Genomic DNA, 24373 nt, shown 5'->3' with positions numbered 1-24373 from the left:
CTGCACAATGCTAATCAAGGTGGCCAATTGCAACATTCACACTTGCCTCCAACAGACAAGAGTTCTTTCTCCCACCCTGGACATTGTACAGATATATAAACCCCACTTGCTTAGTTTCCAACAGACTTCACAACCTCTGAGGATGCCGCCATAGATGTGAGTGAAACTTCAGGAGAGAATGCTTCTGGAACATGGCCCTACAGCCCTGAAAACTCACAGCAACCCAGTAGCCAAATAGATGGCTAGGCTACTGGTAGCCCACAAGCAGGACGTGAGGGCTACAATAGTGCCCACTCTCCTAATTGGCATTTTCCTATTAAATAGCCCCCATGATAATTAGTGAGCACCAATGGTGTTATCTTCCATGACTTCTCCCCAGCTGGGGGGAATGGAAGCCCCTAGCATTGCTTTCAGACCATGTGGAAAAACATGAGCGTGTTCATTTTTAGAAAATCACCCCTGCAGGAAGGAAACACAGAACCACAGCGGATGGCAATAGCCCAGGCGGGTTTGTTTTCCCCTTCTCCTCCGCCCTCCCCTCTTCACAAGAGACAGATGTCTGACCAGATTAGCAGCTCCAGTCGCTTCACCGGTGGGCGGCTCACTTTCATGATACATTGTGAAGTGTCAAAGAAGAAATGGGGAGAGGGAAGAAGAGAAGCCCTTCCCCACAGATGAGAACAGACCTTGGCTCTGTGGCAAAAGGGGCTAGATCTGTAGGGATTCTAATATAACACAACATCCCCATATCCAACTTCACCATAAGCTATGATGGATCAGCCTGTTCCAAAAGACTTTGGAATAACAATGGAATGGAACACATTGTTTGTTGTTACATTTTCAATTGCGATTCAATGATCCCAATTGCCCGAATTATATGGCTTGAATCCCATTAGTTAATCCCAACTAGACCAAATGAATTGATGAGTGAACATGGAAGTAAATTCAATAATAGAATCAGCAGGATTTTGACCGTAAACCAGGAATGGGAATTATGTACACATAATGTCATTGGACAAATGGCAACTGTGACTCACATATTAGAAGGGCAATGAATCCACTCCAGATTTTGTTGGAGCCACCCAAGATCCTGAACCTAATATGGAGGCTTTTAATGGTAGAGTTGGAAGAGACTACAAGGGCCATCCAGTCCAACCCCTTGCCATGCAAGAACACACAATCAAAGCTCCTTCAAAGCCTAGATTACAACCTGGTGTGGATCTACTACCTTCTTGACATGGGAGCCACCAGTTTGTTGAACTGGACTTACCAGCATTTATCCACAGTGGCTTTAGAAGTAAGTCTGATAGGATTTGTAGTCCCTCAACAGCAAGAGGACCGTATTTCTGCCTTTTACAGACTACAATAAAGTCTCGTTTATCCAACCTTCACTCATCTAACGTTCTGTATTATTCAACACAGTCTGCCTTCCCAGAACTGAACTTTTTATAAATTTAACTTCTGATAATGTTGTTACAGTAAGTTAATTTGATGCAATTCTATCTTCATTTGTAGTAATTATGTTACAATGTTTTTTGTAGTCAATGTTTTCAATACATGGCGATGTCTTGGTGCTAAATTCGTAAATACAGTAATTACTACATAACGTTACAGTGTATTGAACCATGTATTGAACTGCCTTTTTCTGTTGATTTGTTGTAAAACATGATGTTTTGGTGATTAATTTGTAAAATCATAATGTAGTTTGATGTTTTATAGGCTTTTCCTTTTCCTTCATCCCTCCTTATTATCCAACATTTTTGCTTATCCGATGTTCAGTCGACCCATTTGTGTTGGATAAGCGAGACTTTATTGTACTTTGGATTCTCAGCCTTTGGTTAAGATCAAGTGTAGTGTCGATTATCCAAAAATGGAGTTTCATTTATGCACCTTTCAAAGAGTGCTGGTGCCTCACCAAAACTACAACTCCCGGGATGTCACAGCATCGAACCATGGTCATTAAAATGGTGTCAAACGATATTAATTCTACAGTGCATAGCCAGCCCAAAATGAATGCTCCTATGCTGGATAAGATACTGTTTTATTCTGCATAAAATATATGTGCATAATTTTAATTTTAAAATACATTGAGATTTTGGCAGAAAATGGTACCTTAAAATATATGAGAATAATCACAAAATGTAACTAAGCAGTGGGTTGCTGTGAGTTTTCTGAGCTGTATTGCCATGCTCCAGAAGCATTATCTCCTGACATTTCACCCACATTTATGGGCGAGTTTCTGAGGTCGGTTGAAAACTAGACAAGTAGGATTTTTGTATCTTTGGAAAGTCTAGGTTGAAAGAAAGAACTCTCATCTGTTTGAGCTGAGTGTGAATGTTGTAAATGGCCAGCTTGATTAGCATTGAATGGCCTTGCAGCTTCAAAGCCTGGTTGATTCCTGCCTGGGAGAATCCTTTGTTGGGAGGTGTCAGCTGGCCATGATTGATTCATTTCTGGAATTCCCCTGCTTTCTGAGTGTTGTTCTTCATTTACTTTCCTGATTTTAGAGTTTTTTAAATACTGGTAGCCGGATTTTGTTCATATTCATGGTTTTCTTCTTTCTGTTGAAATTGTCCACCTGCCTTCGACAACATAGTAACTAAGCATGTCGATATTGAAGCAACTGTAACTAATTGATCAACATGTACTCGATCATGTTATCAAGCAGATCAGGGTATAGGGATGCAACCTGTGCCGGATGGGGTTACTCTCCCCCTGAAGTCATAGGTACACAGCTTGGGGGTGATCCTGGACTCACCGCTGACCCTGGAGCCTCAGGTGTCAGCGGTGACCAGGAGTGCCTTCGCACAATTAAAACTTGCTGGCAGCTGTGCCCATACCTTGAGATGCCTGACCCGCCCATGGTAGTTACATCTTGTCTGGACTACTGCAACATACTCTATGTGGGGCTGCCTTTAAACAGCACTTGGAAGCTTCAGCTGGTCCAGAGATCTGCAGCCAGGTTACTAACTGGAGCTCCGTAGAGTGGAGTTGCTACAGCAACTCCACTGGCTCTGAATTTGCTACCGTGTGAAATTTAAAGTGCTGGTTGTTAACTTTAAAGCTCTAAACAGTTCAGGTTCAGGTTACCTGACCACCTGCCTCTCCTCATATGAACCTGCCCAGACACTGCGTTCATCTTTCAGAAAATAATTAAAAACTTACTGTATATACTGGAGTATAAGCCTAGTTTTTCAGCCCTTTCTTAGGGCTGAAAAAGCTCCCCTCGGCTCATACCCAAGTGAGGGTTCTGGCTGGCTTCTATTTAGGTTGGCTTATACTTGAGTATATAGGTATTCAGTTGGACAGTCTTATCTTATTAAAGTTTTATTATTATCTTAAATTAGTTTTATATAAATATTCAAAAACATTTAACCTACTGATGCCTCAAATAATGCAATTTTATTAATATCTATTTTTATTTTTGAATTTGACCCATAGCTGCTGCATTTCCCACGCTTGTCTTATACTAGAGTCAATACGTTTTCCCAGTTTTTGTGGTAAAATTAGGTGCCTTGGCTTATATTTGGGTCAGCTTATACTCGAGTATATACGGTACTTATGCTCCCAGTCTTATGGAGACCCTTGAATATCTGGCTGCCACACAATAACTGGTTTATGGACAGGACCTTAATGGCGGTTATGGTTTTAATCTACCAATTCGGTTTTTAATCTCCTTTTAATCACAGTTGTCATGTGTGTTTTATTGATTTGTTTTCATGTTTAGTTACGATAAATTGTCATTTTAATTATCTGCATTTAATTTATCATGTATTTGTATTTTCACTGTGCATTGTATGGCATAGAATGGCTGCCATTTATGTTGTAAGCCACCCCATCCAAGGGGAGATGGGACGGGGTATAAATAAAGTTGACTTAACAGCATCCTCCCGGAAATCCATATGGAGGACACAATACGCAGGAACACACAATAAAAACTGCTTTAAATGCTAAATCAAAATCAGGTGTGGATCCACTGCCCCATTTACATAGGACTCTTGTTTGAGTCTTAAAGATATGCTACTGCTGAACATGGAGGCTCTAGTCTTCCCCCACCCCTCTCTCTATTAATAAATCCACTTCAGCTAGGCATAATTAACACAATATACTGCAGTTGGGAATCCCATAAGTTGATACTTTACAGTAGGTTGAGATGGGGAAACTTTGGTTTACAAATCCCATCTATCCTAACCAGTATGGTCAATACTAAGAGACTATTGGCAACTTAAATACAATACATACGTAGGACCAAAGATCCCATACAGTTGAACCCATGGGCGGAATGCTGTGTCCATAGGTTCAGTACACCAATGCTCAGCACCACTAGCAAGGAAAGTTACTTTTTTGGGAAGCTCCCAGAATCTCCCAGGGAACCTGGCCAGCACCTTTACTAATTGGGAAGTTCTGAGAACCATCCGAAAAGTACTTCTCCCGAAACCGTGCCCATAGGATCTGCATTGCCAAGGAAGTAGTAAAGTAAAGCAATTAGTAGTAAATGCTCTGCCCTCTCCAACTTATACATCATCCGCACACAGCTGGCAAGAGCAAATGGCATGCCATAAAGCATGTCCCAAGCACAACTTCATCTCCTATTCTGTTCAGACGGATGAACATGGATGCACATTTTGGGCCGGCTGCCTAGAAGACATCCTGAAATGTTTTTTGGCAATGGAGGAAGTGATTCAGAAGGAGGAACAGGGACTTTCTGCCAAGCTGTGGCACACCAGACGGCATGGAGAGATACCTCAAGATTGATGCGATCAAGTAAATGTAGATGAAACAACCTGGAATCCCCCAGGTGTTCAGGACTATAATCAGCCCTGGCCAAATATGAGGGACAATGGGATTTCTTGTCTCAAACAGGGGCAAATCCAAACTGGGTATTCAAATTTGTCCAAAAAAAGGAAACTAATGTGTTTTATAAATACAAATTCGATTATTCTAGTTCCTCAGTCAACAGACATTTTTAGACTTTGGGTTGCTGTGAATTTTCTGGGCTGTATAGCCATGTTTCAGAAGCATTCTCTCCTGACGTTTCACCCATATCTATGGCAGGCATCCTCAGAGGTTGTGAGGTCTGTTGGAAGCTAGGTAAGTGGGATTTATATATCTGTGGAAAGTCCAGGGTGGGGGAAAGAACTCTTGCCTGTTTGAGGCTAGTGTGAATGTTGCAATTGGCCAGCTTGATTAGCATTTAATGGCCTTGCCAATTCAAAGCCTGGCTGCTTCTTGCTTGAGGGAATCCTTTGTTGGTAGGTGTTAGCTGGCCCTGATTGTTTCTTGTCTGGAATTCCCCTGTTTTCTGAATGTTGTTCTTTATTTACTGCCCTGATTTTAGAGGTTTTTAAAATACTGTTAGCCAGATTTTGTTCATATTCATTCTTTACTCCTTTCTGTTGAAATTGTCCACATGCTTGTGGATTTCGATGGCTTTTCTGTGTAGTCTGACATGGTGGCTGTCAATAAAGAGTTCTCCCAGGCAAGAAACAGCCAGGCTTTGAATCTGCAAGGTCATTAAAAGCTAATGAAGGTGGTCAATTTCAACATTCACACTTGCCTCAAACAGAGAAGAGTTCTTTCTCCCAAACTGGACTTTCCACACATATATAAAACCCACTTGCCTAGTTTCCAACAGACCTCACAACCTCTGAGGATGTCTGCCATAAATGTGGGCAAAATGTCAGGAGAGAATGCCATACAACCCAGAAAACTTAGTAATTCTGGTCATGAAAGCCTTCAATAACACATTTTTAAACTATTTGCCAGAATCCCATTGGCCCAACTGGTTGTGTCTTCCAGGAAATGAAGTTTAGTTTAAAGTTTAGTTGTTATCCTACAGGATGGGCTGAAGAAATCAATCTTCCTAGCAATATAAGCTTTGTTATTGTTTTTTTTGTTCTACGGCAACCCTAAAACAACTCTATCACAGGGTTTTCTTGGCAAGGTTTATTTAGGAGAGGTTTGCCCCTGCCTTCCTCTGTGGCTGAGAGAGTGTGACTTGGCCAAGGACACCTTAATGGTTTTTTTGACTGAGTGGAGATTTGAACCCTGGTCTCCAGAGTGATACTCCAACACTATACCACACTGAATCTATCCCGATTTGTGATGCAAGTATTGGTAGTGGCTCGTACTGGAAGAGGATAATAAGATCCATCAACTTTACAGAAGACCTGCTCTAAAGACCGGCACAAATAAACTGTTTTGTTGATTGGGTTCAACATAGCTGCTTGCATCTATGGATTAATCCTTAGGGCCATGGCTATGGGGACTATAGAATTTGCCATCACTGATGATAGATGAATTTTTCAGGAGTTTAGATTTGACATGTGTATTTGTGTGTGTGTGTGATGTATAAGAGAAAGAGAGAGAGAGAATTAAGGAGGGAGAGAGGGATGTCGCTTTAAACTCCTATACATAATATGCCTCCCATACATATGATTAGGCCTGGAACATGATTAAATATGTAATCCCCAAAGAAGCCCAGCTTGAGAATCACAGCATTGCCTATAGCTAAGTCCTTCCTGTCAACCCCCAACTTACCATTTTCTGCTTCAGAAGAGAAAAGTGGAGCTCTGTCTGACGTTCTGCCCCCTTCCCCCAGCTCTAATCTACTCGTTGCAGAAGCCTCTGGAAGCTTGTCCTAACCCTCCTCCCTATTAAATGTTGTTGTTTTTAAAAAGAAAAGTCTTGCTAAAGATCTATTTTTCATGCAAAACCCCCCAAGACAACAATCCTGTACCTCCTTGGTGTTGTTATGAACCTGCAAGTCAACCCCAGCTTATGGAGACCCTATCATAAGATTTTCCTGGTAGGATTTGTTTAGAGATGGTTTGACCTTGCCTTCCTCTGAGGCTGAGAGAGTGTGGATTTGAACCCTGGTCCTCCAGTGTCTTAATCCAACAATCAAACAATTTCATCACACTATCTTCCTTGACACAATTATAAGGGACCCAGGTGCATCTGCACTGTAGAGTTAATGCAGTTTAACACCATTTTAACTGCCATGGCTCAATGCTATGGAAAAATGGGATTTGTAGTTTGGTAAAGAGAAGGCTAGGAGCCCCAGTGGCGAAGTGCGTTAAAGCACTGAGCTGGAGACCGAAAGGTCCCAGGTTCAAACCCTGGGAGTGGCTTGAGCGGCCGCTGTTAGCTCCAGCTCCTGCCAACCTAGCAGTTCAAAAACATGCCAATGTGAGTAGATCATGCCAGCCACATGACCTTGGAGGTGTCTACGGACAACGCCGGCTCTTCGGCTTAGAAATGGAGATGAGCACCAATCCCCAGAGTCAGACATGAGTGGACTTAATGTCAGGGGAAACCTTTACCTTTACCTTTAAAGAGAAGGCTAAATACCTTGTAAAACTATAACTCCCATGATTCTATAGTCTAGCACTCTAACCACTACACCACACTGCCTCTCACCTTGTGCACAGTTATATGCATTGAAAAGTGCATCTATACTGTACAGTTAATGCACTTTGACACCATTTTAATTGCTATGGCACAATGCTATTGAATCTTGGGATCTGTAGTTTGGTGAAGCACCACTCTATGGCAGCAAAGGCTGAGAACCTTGTAAAACTACAGCTCATTTTAATTGCTATGCCACAATGCTATGAAATCTTGGGATGTGTAGTTTGATGAGGCACCACTCTTTGGCAGCGAAGGCTGAGGACCTTGTAAAACTAAAGCTCATTTTAATTGCTATGGCACAATGCTATGGACTCTTGAGATCTGTAGTCTGATCAGGCACCACTCTATGGCAGCGAAGACTGAGGACCCTTTAAAACTACAGCTCTCATGAATTCCACATCACTGAGCCATGTCACTTAAAGTGCCATCAAACTTTATTAATGCTACAGTGTAGACCTACTGAACATGAAAGATCCCCCTTTTGAGTACATACGTACAGCTTTCCTCTTTTAGTCTATTTCCATGGCTAATTTCTAAAAGCAAGAGATATCTTAAGCCTTCCTTGAAGACAGACCGAACTCAACCCATTTAGTCGAGTGGCACATGGCGGTTTCAGTATCAATGGAACAGTGAATCCACTCCAGTTTGGGATCCAAATGTTAAAAGTACTCTCCCTAGCCCTAAGCCCTACCCATGAACTAGGTCTGGTCTTTTAGATAGACCCTTCACAGTTCTGACTACAATCTGGAGCAGATTCACTGCAACATTGATTTCAGAACCACAACACTACTGCTGTCTAAGCCAAGGGACATTAGCCCTAAAGCCAGCTGGGTTATTTGGGCCAACAGTGCAGGAAATCTCCCCATTCTTGGTAGCATGACAAATATATTTTCAAAACTAATGATGACAATTTCAACCACAAGCAATTTCCTGCCCTTTCCACAACACCCCACATTTTATTTTGCTGGCTATCTCATTTTACCCAATGATCGAATGGAATCAGATTTCCACTGGCCATTCTCAAAGCAATTAGTTTTCATCCCACTGACGGTATTACATTTGCATTGTTTAATGGTGACGAAACAGACAAGTTGGACTTTCTGCACATGCTCAGAGGCTCTGCATATAACCTTAGCTGCAAACCCAGCACTGAAAGCAGCCCACCGATAAAGGTGTAGGATTGCATCTAGACCAGGCCTGGGCAAACCTCGCCCTCCGGGTACTTTGGACTGCAACTCCCACAATTCCTAACAGCTGCTTAGGAATTGTGGGAGTTGTAATCCAAAACACCCGAAGGGCCAAAGTTTGCCCATGCCTGATTTATACTGTCACATTAATACAGTTTGACACCACTTTAATTGCCATGGAATCACTGGGAGGTGTAGTTTTGCAAGGTCTTAAACCTTCTCTACCCAAAGATGTTGGTTCTTCAACAAATTGCAACTCCCATGATTCCATAGCATTGAGAGTGGTGCCAAATTGCATTCATTTGACAGTGTAGATGCATTTCAGAGTACGCTACACATCCCATCATGCTGGGGGATGATGGCAGCTGAAGTTTAACAAAACCATCTGGGAAGGACATATATTTCTCATCCTGTACCTCAAAACATGGAGGACAGTATAAGCCGCACCACAACACTTCCAATGCAGGGGGATGATGGGTACTGGAATCCAACAAGAACATCGGGAGAGAAGACATATTCCTCAGCTCTGTTCTATAAAGCCCAACTCATATTTCAAGATATGGCCTTTCCAATGAGGGTACACTGCAAGTCCCATCACAGCACAACCAGTGTCAAAAGATGATGGGAGCTGAAGTCTAATAAGAACATCTTGGGGAGATTTAGATGCCCCAACCCTGCTCTATAAAGCCCAGCTCAGATTTCAAGGTATGGTCCCATCTCATCATAAGCCAATGCTGGGAGATGATGGGAACTAAAGTCTAATAAGTACATATATTCATCATCCCTGGTCTCTAGATGTAAAGCCCAGCTCAGATTTCAAGGTATGGTCCCATCTCATCACAAACCAATGCTGGGAGATGATGGGAAATGAAATCTAAGAAGAACATACATTCCTCATCCTTGTTCTCTAGATGCAAAACCCAGCTCAGATTTCAAATCTGTTTGGGATAAACTTCTGAAAGCTTCCTCAAAAATTGATCCCGGTCAAAGCAACCCAATTTTGCCTTCTCTTTTGGAGGAGCCGGACCTGTTCTCCTCCCTTGGCCTCACCTGCCTCTGATTTCAGTCTTCTTGAAGCTACTCCCAGATGTTGCCTCCTTTGGCTCTTTCTATGAGCTCTGAAGGTAAGGGCAAAATAGCAGGGATGGCCACAATGTGCCGGAGATGTTGACAATCCAAGCCCAGCTCCAGGCAAAGCAGGGGAAGGAGGGGTGGGAGAGTCATGTGGCAAAGATGCCACACACACATCCACACTCACACACTCAGAGTAAATGCCTGGATGAGGATTGGGGCGGATGGCTTGGTGACGTAGCAGCATTCACACCAACTCTCCCCATCTTCCTTCGGAAAAACCATGGCAACCGAAGCAAGCCGAGTCTTTTTGGAGCTGTCCGCCAGGGGAAGCAATCCACACGTACACACAACACACTGCACATACTCGCACACACACACACACACATGCCAAGCACACTTCCCGTTGTCCTTTCCCAAAGCAAGGTTGGCATCTCTCCTCAACGCTGCAACAGGCACAGAGAACAATTCAACCCTAGAGCCAATTTCACTTCCTTTACAAATTGTATATTTATTCATTTAGTTAGTCCTAATTTCCCATTTATTTAAAGATGTACATACATATGCATATATGCATGTGCATTTATATATACACACACACATTCAGTGTGGGCCAAAAGTCACAAAGGGGTCTTATACATAATGTATGTGATGCTGTGGTATTGGACACCATTTGCCAGAATTGATTTCTTTACACATAATGTAAATGTATTTCCTATATATACTGCACATGTTGCTATGATGTTGTAAAGCAAAACATAAATAAATACATTATTAAATATGGAAACCCCTTTGTAACTTTTGGCCCTCTATCTATCTATCAGTCAATATAGGTATGTACTATGTATACATGTATGTATGTCGGTTTGTCAGTTTGGACCGCAAAAGCTCCTACATGGCTTAATGGATTGAGACCAGACTTTGCATACATACCCTTCATTATCCAACTTAATATAAATGAGGGGTTTGGACTAAAAGAACTAAATGTATATGTCTGTGTATACATATGCACATACACACACACACACACACAATGGACTCCCAATTACCCAGCACCTATGGGGATTGGTAGATTCTGGATAAATGCAGTTTCTGGTTGTTTGAGAGTTACTCTTTACGATAGACCTAATGTACCCTATACTATATCATTCTAAAAACTACGTATTGGTTTGATATTCATATTGAGATATTGTCATCAAAAGCAAATTAAGACCATCAATACATACTTAACACAGTTTTACCGTATTATAAAAAAATAGCTTTGTGAAGGCAGTATGCATTATTTCTTTGATTTGTTTGCCAGTTGCTTGAGAATACTGGTTGCTAGTCCTGGTTACTTGAGAGTCTATGGTACAGTATATATATTTGCAAAATCTAGACTCGACCTGGTTTTTCCAATCCTAAAGTCAATGCATTTCACTATCATCTGTGCTGAAGGATGAAGATTCTTATCACTTTTCTGTGGGACTTAAATCTTAGTGTTTTGTATTTCCATTGTATGGATGAGGAAGTAGGACTAAGTGGCTTGGTAATATTTCGGAAACCTTTATCAGTTGAATTTCTAGCGATCATATGTTAGAGAAGAAGTGGTTAAATGGGGGAAGGCATCATTAGATGTTGTGGTACTACAACCCCCATCATCCTGAGCAGTAGATGATGGGAGTTACCATTTAACAACATGGTTGGGAGCCAGCATAACCAAAGAGAGCAGGCTTTGAAATCCCGCTCGGCATTCTTAACATTATCCTTATCATTATCCTCCCCACGCCACCAAGGATTGATGGTGTCACTCACAATTATTCCAGCAATGTGTTCCAAATTAATCCTGGAGACCCCCAATTTGAACTAATCCTTGTTAATCATCCTTCACCGTATATACAGATTGTGACTTGGAAACCTGACTTCCCTCTCTCCTTCTTCTTCCTCCTCCTTTTTCTTGCTGCCTCATGATAGTGGGGGAGGGAGCACTGTGTGTCTACGTGTGTGTTTGTGTGTATGCATGCATTTGTGCGACAAGGAGATATTTAGCATTTCGCCCAGTCCTCCAGATGTTGTTAGACTACAACAGCCATAATTCCCACCACTGACCATGCTGCTGGAACTGCTAGGGGTTAGAAATATTAGCCTACAACTGCCATGATCCTTCACCATGCTGGGACTGCAAGGAGTTGGAACTGTTGGACTACCTTTCCTAATTCCTCACCATCGACTATTCTGCTGGGGCTGCAAGAGGTTGGGACTATTGAACTACAACTTCTGTGATCTCTCGCTTTGACCATGCTGCTGAGGCTACATGGTCTTAGAATCATTGGACTACAACTCCCATAATCTCTCACCATTGGCTATATTGCTAAAGCTGCAAGGAGTTAGAACTGTTGGACTACAACTGTCATAATCCCCTTGCATTGACAATGCTGCTGTGGTTGCAGGGAATTGGAATTGTTGGACTACAGACTCCCATGATTGGCATGCTGTTGTTGCTGATGGGAGTTGGAGTTCAGCACCACCCAATGGGTCACATACTCCAACTAAATCTTTCTTATCTCTGTTTAAGTTTCTAGAAAGCAAAATACCAAGGGCTCTGTCCCAACTGAGGAGTCTGGGGCTCTCTGGCTGAAACAATATCAGATCAGTAGAATATAGTGGTTAAGAGCTTTAGATGTGGACTACAGGGACCTAGTTTCACATCCCCATGCAATCCATGAAGACTATTGGAGGTGACTCACAGTTTCCCATCCAAGGATGCAATATTACGGAGGACTTGTGATTGTTTTCTGCTGCTCTAGGGACTAGGATTCAAATTACAGGCAATTCCAGCTAAACATTAGGATGAACTTCCTGGTTGTAAGAACCATTTGACTGTGGAATCGACTGCCTCAGAGGAAGTGGCGTCACCTTTTTGAAGGAGGCTGGATGGCCATCTGTCAGAGGTGCTTTCAATGGGTCATCAAGCATGGCAGAATGGGGCCAACTCTTCCAACTCTGTAAGTCTATAAAACTGTGCAACTTTGCAGGGTTGTTGCAGACATAACATGGCAAGGAGCCACTGTTCAGCCTCACAAGAAGGGTGTGATTTTTTAAAATAGTCCCTCCCCAGGCATGAAAACAAAAACACTGCCCAACAATGCTATTGAATCTTGGGATCTGTAGTTTGGTGAAGCACCACTCTATGGCAGCAAAGGCTGAAGACCCTGTAAAACTACAGCTCTCATTAATCCACATCACTGAGCTATGTCACTTCAAGCGGCATCAAACTTCATTAATGCTACAGTGTAGACCTACTGAACCTGAAAGGTCCCCCTATTGAGTACATATGCACAGCTTTCCTCTTTTAGTCTATTCAAATGTTGACCCACTGATTCCGAAAATGGCACAAGTTTTGCTCTACTGGTTGTAGTTTTTGAGATGCAGAACATAGGCTGTATACCAGTCACCATCTACTCACCCACGGTAAACCATGATAACCATATTTAAGAAACTAGAACTGATGCAGAGTATCTAATGCAATGGAGGTGCAATGGGTTAAACCCTTGTGCTAGCAGGACTGCTTATCAAAAGCTTGGTGGTCTGAATCCGGGGAGTGAGGTGAGCTCCCATCTGTCAGCTCCAGCTTCCTATGTGGGGACATGAGAGAAGTCACAGGATGGTAAAACATCAAACTTTCGGGCATCCTCTGGGCAACGTCCTCGTAGTCAGCCAATTCTCTCACACCAGAAGCAACTTGCAGTTGCTCCTGACATGAAAAAAAATCTAATTCAATTTTCTGAATAAGTGCCTCAAATATCAGGAACAGGCCTAAAAACCAGGACACCAAGAAAAAATGGGGAGGAAGGTTGCTGTGAAATCACTCTGTGATGATATGAAAGGATGCACACTTGATATGCTCAAAATTATCTTGATGTAGTGGCTTTAGCATTGGAAATCAGGATTTGATTCATCAGTCAGCCCTGGAAACCCATTCCTGAAGGTCCAGCGATAGCTTCGGCGTAAGTCGGAAATGACTTGAAGGCACACAACAACAACAACTTTTAGCCTTCAATTGTTCCATTACACAGCCAAGCTCTTAGCATGAAGAACATTAAAAAGTCCACTTTGCCCCGCACAGATACAAGCTCCAAGATGGTAGGCTTTCTATACTGAGAGCCTTTCAAGAATAGTAGCCCTGCCCCACCCACAAGAAACAACAGCTTGCTTGGCCTTGAATTATTGATGGGTCACATACAGCAATTCCCATCAGTTTCGCCGTGGAAAGCGAAGGCTCCCAATGAAACAACCTTGCCTCCTTATTAGGGCACAGAAGAGCCCACCAATGCCCTTCCCCAGAGGGAAATTTTATGATTCTCACTTTTGTAAAAGTCTTCCCCTCTCCGCCAGTGTATCTTGTGCAGGTTGAAAGAGAAAGAGAACCCGCCTCTTCTTCTTCGTAACATAGAGACAGATGCCCAGAAGAATGAAAATGTAACATAATATAGAAAGATATAATACTAATAATGACAACAATAAGATAAATATATCCTCTATTTTCTCTGTGCAAGTAGTGGAAGGGATAGGTATGTGTCTCTATATGTATGCCTCCATTCACACACACATATAGTAAACCAGAAAGGCTCCATCCTCCATGACCATCTTTTCCCCGCATCTGGCTGGATTCCTTCCTTAGTTCAGTCTTGGAATGGATTACATTGATTTTTGGAGAATTTAAAGGGGGCGGAGGTCGAAGTTACAGTACAAGGGAATACCATTAGCCATGCCCTATTGAGCGGCACTGCCTGTAGGGAAGGGCAGACTTGCCCGAATCCTTGGCAATCAGTGGGAAGATCCCATTGACCCCACTGGCATATGCTTCTATATGTGTGGATAATAATTTTTCTTCCCATGCCCTTCCATCCCTAAAGATGCAATTGCTTCAGTTTAACCCTGACATCGTTGGAGTGGGAGGGTAGAATAAATAGGGAACCCCATCCATGCTGCATACCAGTTTCTCCCAACCTGGCAGTCATCCAGAGCACTGCACTACAACTCCTATCATTCCCAGCATCTCAGGGAAGGGGTCTAGGGATGATGGGAGATGTTGTCTATCTGGGGGTGCTTGGGGAAAATGTCAATTTAAGCAATCTTAATTCCTTCTCTTGGCATACTCCACAAAGGAGGAGTGGACACCGATATCATAGGAAGAGGAGGCTGGGGATTATGGGAGCTGTAATCCAACACCTGTAGAGTCAGGGAAGGGAGATGCCAAAGCCCACTGAACATGTTTATCATCAAAAAAAGGGATCATGTTTTGGGTTGCTGTGACGTTTCCGGGCTGTATGCTCCAAACCTGACGTTTCACCCACATCTATGGCAGGCATCCCCAGAAGTTGTGGGGTTTGTTGAAAACTAGGTCAGTGAGGTTTATATATCTGTGGAATGTCCAGGGTGGGAGAAAGAGCTCTTGTCTGTGTGAGGCAGGTGTGGATGTTGCAACTGGCTACCTTGAGTAGCACTGAATGGCCTTACAGATTCAAGGTCTGGCTGCTTCCTGGCTGGGAAAATCCTTTGTTGGGAGGTGTTAGCTGGCCCTGATTGTTTCCTGTCTGGCATTCCCCTGTTTCTGAGTGTTGTCCTTTATTTACTGCTCTGATTTTAGAATTTTTAAATACTGGTAGCCGGATTTTGTTCATTTTCATGGTTCCCTCCTTTCTGTTGAAATTGTTCACATGCTTGTGGATTTCAATGACTTCTCTGTGTGCTCTCACATGGTGGTTATTAGAGTGGTCCAGCATTTCTGTGTTCTCAAATAATATGCTGTGTCCATGTTGGTTCATCAAGTGCTCTGCTATGGCTGACTTCTCTGGTTGAATTAGTCTGCAGTGCCTTTCATGTTCCTTGACTCGTGTTTTGGCAATGTTGCATTTGGTGGTTCCTATGTAGACTTGTCCAGAGCTGCAGACTCTTGCGGTAGACTCTTGCAGCAATGAGAGGATCCCTCTTGTCCTTTGCTGAACAAAGCATTTGTTGGATTTTCTTAGTGGGTCTGTTGATAGTGGGTTTCTCCATTACTTCCCTATGCGGTCAGTTATTCCCTTGATGTATGGTAAAAACAATGGGTTAAACCCTTGTGCCGGCAGGACTGCTGACTGACAGGTTGGTGATTCGAATCCTGAGAGAATGGGTAGGCTCCCTCTGTCAGCTCCAGCTCCCCATATGAGAAGCTTCCCACAAGGATGGTAAAACATCAAACATCCAGGCATCCCCTGGGCAACATCCTTGCAGATGGCCCATTCTCTCACACTAGAAGTGACTTGCAGTTTTTAAAGTCGCCCCTGACAATAAAAATGTTAAGAACTCAGAAAAGAGAGGAATTCCAGGCATGAACTAGTCAGGACCAGCTAACACCTCCCAACAAAGGATTCCCCTAGGCAGGAAGAAGCCAGATCATGAAACTGAAAGGCTATTCAATGCAAATCAAAGTGGCCAATTGCAACATTCACACCTGCCTCATACAGACAAGAGTTCTTTGGGTTGTTGTATGTTTTCCAGGCTGTATGGCCATGTTCTAGAAGTATTCTCTCCTGACGTTTCGCCCACATCTATGGCAGGCATCCTTAGAGGTTGTGAGGTATGGAGAAACTCATCAAGGAAGGTTTATATATATCTGTGGGAAGTCCCGGGTGAGGGAAGAACTCTTGTCAGTTGGAGGCCAGCGTGAACGTTGCAGTTAATCACCCTAATTTGCATCGAATGGCTTCATCTAATGGCTACTTTCTGCCTGGGGGCATCCTTTGTTAGATTTCTTTCTTTCTTTCTTTCTTTCTTTCTTTCTTTCTTTCTTTCTTTCTTTCTTTCTTTCTTTCTTTCTTTCTTTCTTTCTTTCTTTCTTCCTTCCTTCCTGAGTTCCTTCCTGAGTTCCTTCCTTCCTTCCTGAGTTCCTTCCTGAGTTCCACAGATATATAAACCCCGCTTGCCTAGTTTCCAACAGACCTCACAACCTCTGAGGATGCCTGCCATAGATGCGGACGAAACGTCAGGACAGAATGCTTCTGGAACATGGCCACAGAGCCGGAAAACTCACAGCAGATCCCGGCCATGAAAGCCTTCGACAACACATGTGCGTAAATTGTAAAACATGAGAATAGAGGAAAACAAAAAAGGAAGGAAGGAAGGAAGGAAGGAAGGAAGGAAGGAAGGAAGGAAGGAAGGAAGGAAGGAAGGAAGGAAGGAAGGAAGGAAGGAAGGAAGGAAGGAGACAAGAATGAAAGAAGGAAGGAACAAGAGAAGAGGAGGGGGCAAGGAAGGAAAGAAAGAAGGAGACAAGAAGGAGGAAGGAAGGAAGGAAGGAAGGAAGGAAGGAAGGAAGGAAGGAAGGAAGGAAGGAAGGAAGGAAGGAAGGAAGGAAGGAAGGAACAAAGAAGAAGCGAACAAGTCAAGCCCTGACCCCTTTGGGCGCACAAAGCCCGAAGTCCCCAAGGGGCGCCTCTTACCCTTTGCTTCTTCTTCTTTCTTCTTCCTTCTCCACCTCCTTCTCCCCTCCCTGGGCTCGGCTTCCCAGCAGGGATGTTGTTAGCAAGGCGTCGGCTCCGGAGCCAGGCGAGAGATGGAGGCAGGAGGCTGGGCTGGTGGGCGTGGGGACCCCTCCTCCTCCTCCTCCTCCTCTTCCTCCTCCTCTCCTCCCGCCCTTCTTCTTCTTCCCTCTCCGGGGCCGGGGAGCTGTCCGCGCTTCTTGGTGCTGAAACGTGGCTGGTGGAGGGTGGGGCCCGGAGGAGAAGGTGGGGTTAGCAGAGCCCAGAGAGGGAGGCAGGAAGGAAGGAAGGAAGGCAGCCAGGAGGTTGTGTTTCTTTCAAAGAGCCTTTAAAAGCTTTAGGAAACCTGGGAGAGCTTTGTGGAGGGGGGTAGCCTACAACCCTAAAGTCTGAAGAGTCCACCAGGGCCATCCAGTCCAACCCTATCCTCATGCAGGAACACACCATCCAAACACTCTCAACAGATGGCCATCCAGGCAGCATCTTCCACTGTCAAACAGCTCTGAACATCAGGAAGTTCCTCCTAATGTGTAGGCAGAATCTTTCCCTGCAATTTGAATCCATTGCTCTACATTCTACCCTGTTTTCCCTAAAATAAGACATCCCTCAAAAATAAGACCTAGTAGAGGTTTTGCTGAATTGCTAAATATAAGGCCTCCCCCAAAAGTAAGACCTAGCAAAGTTTTTGTTTGGAAGCATGCCCAACGAACAGAACACCAGAGCATGCAGGATCGGTAAATGTATGCACCATAGAGTGTTGTACATGGAAATAATGGTAGTAACAAGAAATTCTTGATAGGATTCACAGTTTGTCTGGTTATGCTGGCTTGTGATGACAACTACTGTACAGTATATAATACATGTTCATTTTTTTGTTCAACAATAAATGTGAATTCTTCATGGAAAACCAAGACATCCCCTGAAAATAAGACCTAACGCATCTTTGGGAGCAAAAATTAATATAAGACACTGTCTTATTTTCAGGGAAACACGGTAGTATCTAAAACAGGAGTCCCCAAACTTTTTAAACAGGGGGCCAGTTCACGGTCCCTGTGACCATTGGAGGGCCGGACTATAGTTGAAAATAAAAACCTATAAACAAATTCCTATGCACACTGCACATCTCTTATTTTGAAGTAGAAAAACCAAATGGGAACAAATACAGCCTCAATGTTAATAATCATCATCATCATCATCATAAAAATAATAAAGATGGTTGGAAGGTACCCCTTGGGTCATCTAGTCCAACCCCCTTCTACCTTTGTGCACCAAAAGCACAAACAAAGCATCCCTGAGATGGCCACCCAGCCTCAATGTTGTTAATAATCATCATCATCACATCATCACCTCCGATGGCCTAGGGGATAAAAGCCTTGTGACTTGAAGGTTGGGTTGCTGACCTGAAAGCTGCCAGGTTCGTATCCCACCCGGGGAGAGTGTGGATGAGCTCCCTCTATCAGCTCCAGCTCCATGCGGGGACATGAGAGAAGCCTCCCACAAAGATGGTAAAACATCAAAAGCATCCAGGCGTCCCTTGGGCAACGTCCTTGCAGACAGCCAATTCTCTCACTCCAGAAGCAACTCCAGTTGCTCCTGACACGAAAAAATCATCATCATTATCATTATCATACATCACACAGTCCTAAACACCAGGGAAGTGTTCAACTTGTGATTTTGTGATACGAAATCCAGCATATATCTATCTCATTTGCTGTGTTATACTGTGTCTTTGTGTCAATAATAATAATAATAATAATTATTATTATTATTATTATAAAGAGAATTGGAAAAGACCCCTCGGGCCATTTAGTCCAACCCCCTTTTGCCTTTGTACACCAAAAGCAATGGCAAAGCACCCCTTAATAAATTATTAGTTAAATAATAATTAAAATGCCATTATAAACAAGCAAAGCTTTAGAAGGTATGCAACAGGTGAGGGAGGAGGCAGGAAAGGTAGAGGATGAGGGGGGCCAGATAAATGGCTCCAATGGGCCGCATGTGGCCCCCAGGCCTTAGTTTGCTCTAAAACATCAGAAAATAGGTTCCTCGATGTGATATCCTTTGAAATAGTTAAACATGGTGATTGTGCCCTCCTCGTAACATACTCTTCTCCAAATTAAACATATTCATATCTTAAAACACAGCCTGCAGTATCTAGTACAATGGGTTTGAAAGAGGCCTGAATGCAGAGGTGTCCCCTTGGATACCAAAATCCATGGATACTAAAATATCGTATATAATAGTTGTTATATATGCTGGCATAGTAAAACAGGATACTTTCTATTAAATGGTGAAATCAGGGTTTGATTTTTCAAAGGTGGAAGTAATGTCAGGGTGAATCTGTAGATGCAGAATCTATGGTGCCTTTAGGGAAGGATGTATCACACTAAAGGCATCATATCCATTCAGATTTTGGAAGCCAAGCAGGATGTTCCCTGATTAGTAGTTAGATTTTTTGTGTGTGTCAGAAGCGACTTGAGAAACTGCAAGTCACTTCTGGTGTGAAAGAAATGGCAGTCTGCAAGGATATTGTCCAAGGGACGCCTGAGTGTTTGATGTTTTATCATCCTTGTGGGAGGCTTCTCTCATGTCCCTACATGGGGAGCTGGAGCTGACAGAGGGAGCTCATCTGCACTCTTCCTGGATTCGAACTGGCAGCCTTCAGGTCAGCAGCCTAACCTTCAGATCAGCAGTCCTGCCATCACTGCGCCACCTGAGGCTCCGGTGGTATTAGATGGGAGACCATCAACAAATTGCAGGTGCTGTTAGTCATACTTCAGAGGAAGACACTGGCAAAATCACTTCTGAGTATTCCTGGCCCAGGAAAATCCTATGAAATTCTTGCAGTTGCAATAAGTTAACAGGTGTCTTGAAAGCACATAGATGCACACACCTGGTGTTCCTCCATGACTGGGGGATACAGGTATCAAAGTATTAACCAAATTTCTAAGATCAGACAGAATATGGTGCCTTCAGGGTATGGAGGCTCTTCTACAGCGCAAAACATAAACCTTTCTGGAATTGATTTCAATAACATCACAACTCCCTCATCCTCCTTCTCCTTCCTCACCCACCTTCCCCATAATCCTTGGAGAGGAGGCACCAGATCCTGTCTGATGTTGGAAACTAAGCAGGATTAGATCTGGTTAGTATTCGAGGAGCCACCAAGGAATGCTATGAGCTTCTGATTTGTATTTTCAGAAGAAAGCAATGGAAAACCATCTCTGAGAAAACTCTATGTCCTAGGTGGACATAACTTGACAAGTGACTTGAAGGCAGACAAAACAACAACAATCACAAACTGTTGTGAGTACTTCGAAATTTCTGTCACTTTCTTTGTCACACAACAGTTAGGAAGGTTGTGAGAAACAATAATGGGAATTAAATTAGCTTAAGTTGGATGTGGGCATCCACATCGATGGCATCAGAACAGAATTGGGGAGGAATCCATTCAGCGCTCAGTTTGGAAGAATCAATAAGCAAGGTCCCAGAACAACAGAACTGGCTCACTATAGTTTGAGATAATGAAGTACGGTAATATATGTTACTTAGGACTCAAAGAAGCAGAGGGGCAAATTCAATGTGCCAGTTTTTCTGCTTCAGGAGTCTCGTGGGGCATGGATTACTTGGATTCCCTTCAAAAAAGTCCTTTTCTGATTTTGAAAAAATGCCTTGTTGGATGATGTTAAAGAGTGCTGAGGGAACTGCAGTGTTGTTGCCATGGGGAGAAAGAAGAATATTAACTCCAAATCAGAATTTTGTCCCCACCGTTAAATTTTCCTTCAGTCCCCAAATTTCTAGCATTGCAGTCATTTAAAACATCCATTGGGCATTTAGGAATCTAGTTAAGACATCCAAAGAAAAAACAAAGGCATGGCTACCAAAAAAATGTGAATACAGAATATACTTTTAGGTGTAAACATTTTAAAGTGTATCTCTCTCCCAATGCTAGAAATTTGAAGATAGGACAAATCTGGAAGGGTCAAGGCCCCTCAAAGTAGTCTTGGGGGTACATATGTCCCACCTTGGGGGAGATAAATCTATTGAGGTCAAGTACTAAAACAACTTTACAGCCTGCTAGTGAGAATGAATGAACAGCTGACTGTTTATATGGTTGGGAAGCTTGTGTACGGAAGGGAGAAATAGATCACATATTGGATGCTGCTTTGCCCATCCTCCTATATCTGTCATCGAGTTGTTCAAGCATGAGTGGCTGGAAAGAGCTGGTCTATTGCCTTCCTTTCAGGGCATATTTGTGATGGATGTGGGGATTCTAGTAACCACAGCACAATGAGCAAGACAAAAACTGCCATGCTGTCTTTGGACACTTGAGTTGGTTCTAATAAAGTCATTGAACCTAAATAGGAAAGACTAGAACGCAGAGCAATGGATTTAAATAACAAGAAAAGAAGATTCCACTTAAACATTGCGAAGAATGTATTGGGTACAGACCACACAGAGAAGCCACTGAAATCCACAAGCATGTGGACAATTTCAACAGATAAGAGGAAACCATGAAAATGAACAAAACCTGGCTACCAGTATTTAAAAAACAACAACAACAACAACAACAACAACAACAACAATAATAATACTTTATTTATACCCCACCACCATCTCCCCAACGGGGACTCGGGTTGGCTAACATGGGGCCATGCCCAGAGCAATACAATATAATAAAATATAAAAACAGCATATCATAGCACGATTAAAAGTAATACAATAAATGATAATAGACATTACATCAAGAAATAAAAAAACAAAACCAAAAAAAAAACAGTAAAACAAGGGCAGGCCGCATGAACACAAAGATAAAACCCAGAGTGAGAAGGACAGAGGGTACTCCACTGTGGACAGGGACACATGAAAGTGGGGCAGTCTAGAGGGTAGATGTTGGGGGGGGGGGGGAGTAACACAGAAATATATAACATAAATTACTCACCGAAAGCACAGCGGAAGAGCCATGTTTTCAGGTCTTTCCTAAAAGCTAACAGAGTGGGAGCTTGCCTGATTGCCATGAAATCAGGACATTAAATAAAGAACAACACTCAGAAAAGAGGAATTCCAGACATTGATCAATTAGGGTCAGTTAACACCTCCCAACAAAGGATTCCCTCAGGCAGTCAGCAGTCAGACCTTAAAGCTGAAAGGCTATTCATTGCTAGTCAAGGTTCACACTTGCCTCAAACAGACAAGAGTTCTTTCTCCCACCCTGGACATTCCACAGATATATAAACCCCACTTACCAACAGACCTCACAACCTCTGAGGATGCCTGCCATACATGCAGGAAAAACATCAGGAGAGAATGCTTCAGGAACACAGCTATACAACCCGGAAAACTCACAGCAACCCAGTGATTCCAGCCATGAAAGCCTTCGACAGGACAACTTACTGGCTCCTTTTCTGGGGGGTTTTAACTCAAGGCTGGATGGCCATCTGTTGGGAGCACTTTGATTGTGTGTTCTTGCATGGCAGAATGGGGTTGGCTGGATGGCCCTGAGGGTCTCTTCCAACTCTATGATTCTATGAATCTAATACTTCAGAGGCACCACATCCTACCTGATTTTGGAAGTGAACCTGGCCCAGGCCTGGTTCATACCACCAAGGAATGCAAGGTGCTAAAGGTATATTTCAGAAGAAAGCAATGGCAAAGCCTGGTTAAGAAAACTTTATGAAATTCATGGGGTCATCATAAGTCAACAGGTGCCTTGAAGGCATATATGCAACATACTTGACTAAGAGATTAAAGTGCCAGTCTTGGAGTTTTATGATTTTTAAAAATATAGAAATAGTTCTCAGTAACATAAAACTTCCAGAAGGTGTTTGTTTTTAATAGCTGGTTTCCAACTGAGGAAAGTGGAGTGGAGAATAATTATGTTTGAGGCATGTCACACATGGAAAAGAGAAAGAAGTTGAAAGATAGATACTAGGAAAGAGTGAATGAATGTAAGGAGCTGGGAATAAAACAACTACAGGTGTTTGTGCTGTAGAATGATGGAAAAATTTATTACATGGGGGAAGTGTCATATGTTGCAGCTGGTGCGTGTATTTGCCTTCAAATCACTGTCAACTCATGGTAATGAATTTCACAGAGTTTTCTTAGGCAAGGAATACTCAGGGGTGGTTTTGGGAGTACCTTCATTTAAAATATAGCTTACAACGCCTGGTATTCATTGATGGTCCCCCATCCAAGTACTAACCAGGGCTGGCCCTGCTTAGCATCCAAGATCAAATGCAATTGGTGCCTTTATTTAGACTCTACCTGCTATTAATCATGCTGTGAACCATAGGTTAGAGAAGACATAGGAAATATATTATCTGTCCAGAATATTTCCATATTCCCCAAAGACAAGTCATGCTGGCTGGGGATGATGGGCATCATAATCAAATGTATAATGAAGGCCACAAGTCGCCTGCTGCTCCCGGACAGAGGGAAATTGAATGAAAGGGAGGGATGCAATGTGGTGGAAGCTCCTTCCTTGGAGGCTTTTAAACAGAGGCTGGATGACCACCTGTTGGGAGTGCTTTGATTGTGCTTTTCCTGCTTGGCCGGGGTTGGACTAAATGGCCCACGTGGTCTCTTCCAACTCTATGATTCTATAGTATTCGCTAATACATTGGGCTGCAGATCCCATGGGAGATGCTGTCAGTTGGGGATGACAGGCATTGCAGTACAACAAATGTGGAGGGCCTTTAAGGTTGAGAGAGGATGAACCAAACACCTTTTTGTGAAGCAAAAGCCCTGTCAGGGACTGCAGATGGGGAGATCTGATTGTCGAAGACAACTAGAGGTTGGCCTGTTTATATTTAGCAAAGAGAATGATAGATAGGGGAGTCTTGAATAGTCTGAAGAGCCGGAGAACATGTGGGTGTGTAAATGCTGTGTGTGTGAATGGGAAAGAGACGTGACCAGGGAAAGGCTGACATCACTGCCCTCTCGTGGAAAATGCACTAAAGTACAATTGATGAACCACTAACAATGGGATTCAACAATTCCTCTCCATATACATAGAATTTTCTTCATATTATCCATACCTCGGAGCCCCCGGAAGCGCAATGGGTTAAACTCTTGTGCCAGAAGGTCATCAGTTTGAATCCGAGGAGAGCAGGTGAGCTCCCTCCGTCAACTCCATCTCCCCATGCGGGGACACAAGAGAAGCCTCCCACAGGATGGTAAAACATCAAACATCTGGGCATC

General features: G+C 43.1%; 1 protein-coding gene across 6 annotated transcripts in view; it reads right to left on the bottom strand.

Annotated features, from left to right (window-relative positions):
- The window catches only part of syt5 (synaptotagmin 5), a 46419-nt gene extending 29025 nt beyond the window's left edge, over window positions 1–17394 (bottom strand). For 2 of the 6 annotated variants that reach the window (XR_001730782.2, XM_016996709.2), the window contains exon 1: window positions 9651–9914. The gene's annotated coding sequence lies outside the window, so the exon portion shown is untranslated. Of the gene's footprint in view, window positions 1–9650; window positions 9917–17134 lie in introns of those variants that run through there. The other 4 variants (XM_016996710.2, XM_062958053.1, XM_062958054.1 and 1 more) reach the window with 3 other exon arrangements.
- Window positions 17395–24373: the final 6979 nt, after the last annotated feature.

Source organism: Anolis carolinensis, chromosome 6 (assembly GCF_035594765.1).
Source record: "Anolis carolinensis isolate JA03-04 chromosome 6, rAnoCar3.1.pri, whole genome shotgun sequence".
Taxonomy (NCBI): domain Eukaryota; kingdom Metazoa; phylum Chordata; class Lepidosauria; order Squamata; family Dactyloidae; genus Anolis; species Anolis carolinensis.
This window is presented reverse-complemented; position numbering and strand designations above follow the sequence as displayed.